We start from the raw sequence: 2,824 nt of genomic DNA on the forward strand, positions 1-2,824 counted from the left end.
TACAGAGTGAAGTAAGTCAGAAAGAGAAAAACAAATACCGTATGCTAACACATATATATGGAATCTAAAAAAAAGGTCATGAAGAACCTAGAGGCAGGATGGGAATAAAGACGCAGACCTACTAGAGAATGGACTTGAGGACACAGGGAGGGGGAAGTTATAAGCTAGGACAAAGTGAGATTCTTCTTTTAAAAGGCTTGTTGCTCCTACATAAAGTTTTAGAGCACCTGGCTTTGTGGGAGAGAAGTGCTGCCTAATTCCAGCAATTACTTGTATTTTAAATCCTAGAAACTCATACATTTTTAAATATCTGCAATATTCTTGGGTCGGTTGCTTGCTGCTTTATGTTGTAAACTGAAGTGTCACTCATTTTACCCTCCCCAAACCGAGGTTCTCTCTAAGATAACTGATATGTTCACCAAGGAAGTCCTAACAACTTTTATAGGATATTTTTCTCTCTTAAAAATTATAGACTGCCTCACTGAGTACACAGCTACAAGGTGGAAATATTCAAAGGTCTAAAAATAGAATAATGACTAAGTAAACTGGTTGGTATACTTATTCAATTGGACATTATGCAGGCATTAAAATCAAGGTTATGAAGACTATATAATTATATTAAGTATGCCTATGAGTTGCTAAATGACAAAAGCAGAGGCAAGTCACAAACTTGTATATATACTTGTATGTTTGCTGTATATGTATATATCTATTCCTAGTCTCTAAGATATATTATATAACCACTCTGTCATGCCCTTAATTTTTGGAAGGGTATACAGTCCATTGCTGGAAAGTCTTAAATGATCAAATGCACACACATTGGCCAGAGAATGGTGCAATACAGTTCTTTGCTTTTTGCCTCAAGTCATTTTTAGGTTCATTATGAGTTCATTTGGATGGAGATCAAGGAGTCTATTCTGTTCCACTGCTCTCTTCTCCCCCTCCCTTAATGTCCCTTTGTCTTTACCCTTTGGCTATTCCCTCATGGCTAGGCTCTTTCCTCTTGGCCCTTAGAATCCATTCAGTTTGTTTTTTCATAAAGCTGGTGTGTGTGTATGTGTGTGTTTGTCTGTAAGTGACACAGGTCAGTCCTGCCTCATGGATAGGCATCCACAGACAAAGAAACCTTCTAAATAAGAGGAAGGGGTTCGTAGAATGTCATTGTTCTTTTTGTCTCTCTTGTTCTTCTATTTTGCTAATCTGATCTGAGTCTTATAATGAGATGACCACTTGCTTTTCTTCAGAAATGAAGTGATGCAAGAAGGAAACTCTGCCTACCTATTTTAGGAGGATGGGACCAGAAGGGAATCTTACCAAAAGATTTATGGTGGTTTTATTAGAGTGGCATATTGCATTTAGTTTTTTCCATTTTTTTCCTAATTTCCAAAGTGCATATAATGGGTTATAATACTTTACAATATAATAAGAAATTATGAAAACAGTGGATGAAGACACTTCTTAGTTTATTGATTAGGAAGTTGAATTCCAGTTCAGGTAAGTGAGGTGTCCACGAAAAACTAGTGAGTAGCAGAACCAGGACTAACAGCAGGGAGGAATTATATTCTTGTGGAAGGCAGGTAGGCATCGATGACACACCTAAATTCTTAAAATGGGTCCACCATCTTCCAGCTGCATTACCTAGGGAAGTCTTTTCCTCTCTTGGAGCCTCAGTTTCCTCATTTATAAAATGGGGATAACTGGTTGGATTGTGATTTCCACAGGCTTTACACATGATAGCACATGTTAAGTACATAGCACAACAAAACAGAGGAGGCCTGAAGCCACGCCAGCTTTCCTCTCCCGGTTGCCAGCTGCCCGTATCAGACCTGAGCTCCAGCCAGTGGCCCGCCTCTTTGCGTCACTAGCGCCATGGCTCTCAGCAATGCCCATGTGCAGAAGCAGATTAAGCACACAATGGCTTTTATTGAAAAAGAAGCCAATGAGGAAGCAGAAGAAATAGACGTGAAGGCAGAGGAAGAGTTCAACATTGAGAAGGGTTGTCTTGTGCAAACCCAAAGACTGAAGACTATGGAATGCTATGAGAAGAAAGAAAAGCAGATTGAGCAACAGAAGAAAATTCAGGTGTCCAATTTGATAAATCAAGTGAGGCTCAAAGTCCTCAGAGCGAGAGATGGATGGTCTTATCACAGACCTACTAAATGAAGCAAAACATAGACTCAGCCAAAGGGTAAAAGATACAACCAGGTACCAAGTACTGCTGGATGGAATGGTCCTCCAGGATTTGTACTAGTTATTGGAGCCCGGAATGATTGTTCATTGCAGGAAATAAGATTTCCCTCTGGTGAAGCCTGCAGTGCAAATCCATATGTACAAAATCGCCACGGAAAGAGATGTTGATGTCCAGATTGATCAGGAGGCCTACCTGCCTGAGGAAGTAGCTGGCGAGGTTGAGATCTATAATGGGGATCGCAAAATCAAGGTTTCCAATACTCTCAAAAGCTGGCTGGGCCTCATAACCCAGTAGATGATGCCAGAAGCGCGGGGAGCCTTGTTTGGTGCAAACGCCAACAGGAAGTTTTTGGACTATGCCTGCGGGAGGTGGTGTCCACCAACTGCTGTGACGTGGACACTTCTGACATTTGAAGAAACAAGATGACCTGTATAGCTTCCTCCTTGCTGTTCTCATATTCTGTATTTATCAGTGGATACCCTTTTTTAGCTAACGCCCCTGGCTGATTGGTAGCAATGGGAGAGCTTTGCTTAATATGATCAGGAAACCTTCCTCTAGCTTATCTGACAGTAATACAACTTCCCGCTGGTTCTGCAGCACGAAGGTGTGGGGTCAAATGGTGGGTGCATGAAT

General features: G+C 41.1%; 1 pseudogene across 1 annotated transcript; it reads left to right on the forward strand.

Annotated features, from left to right (window-relative positions):
- The first annotated feature begins 1,869 nt into the window (after nucleotides 1-1,869).
- Nucleotides 1,870-2,617, forward strand: LOC309964582 (V-type proton ATPase subunit E 1-like; annotated as a pseudogene). The gene has a single exon. The product of its transcript is annotated as a V-type proton ATPase subunit E 1-like (transcript).
- The last annotated feature ends 207 nt before the right edge of the window (nucleotides 2,618-2,824 follow it).

Source organism: Leucopleurus acutus (genome assembly GCF_964270905.1).
Source record: "Leucopleurus acutus genome assembly, chromosome: 7".
Taxonomy (NCBI): Eukaryota; Metazoa; Chordata; class Mammalia; order Artiodactyla; family Delphinidae; genus Leucopleurus; species Leucopleurus acutus.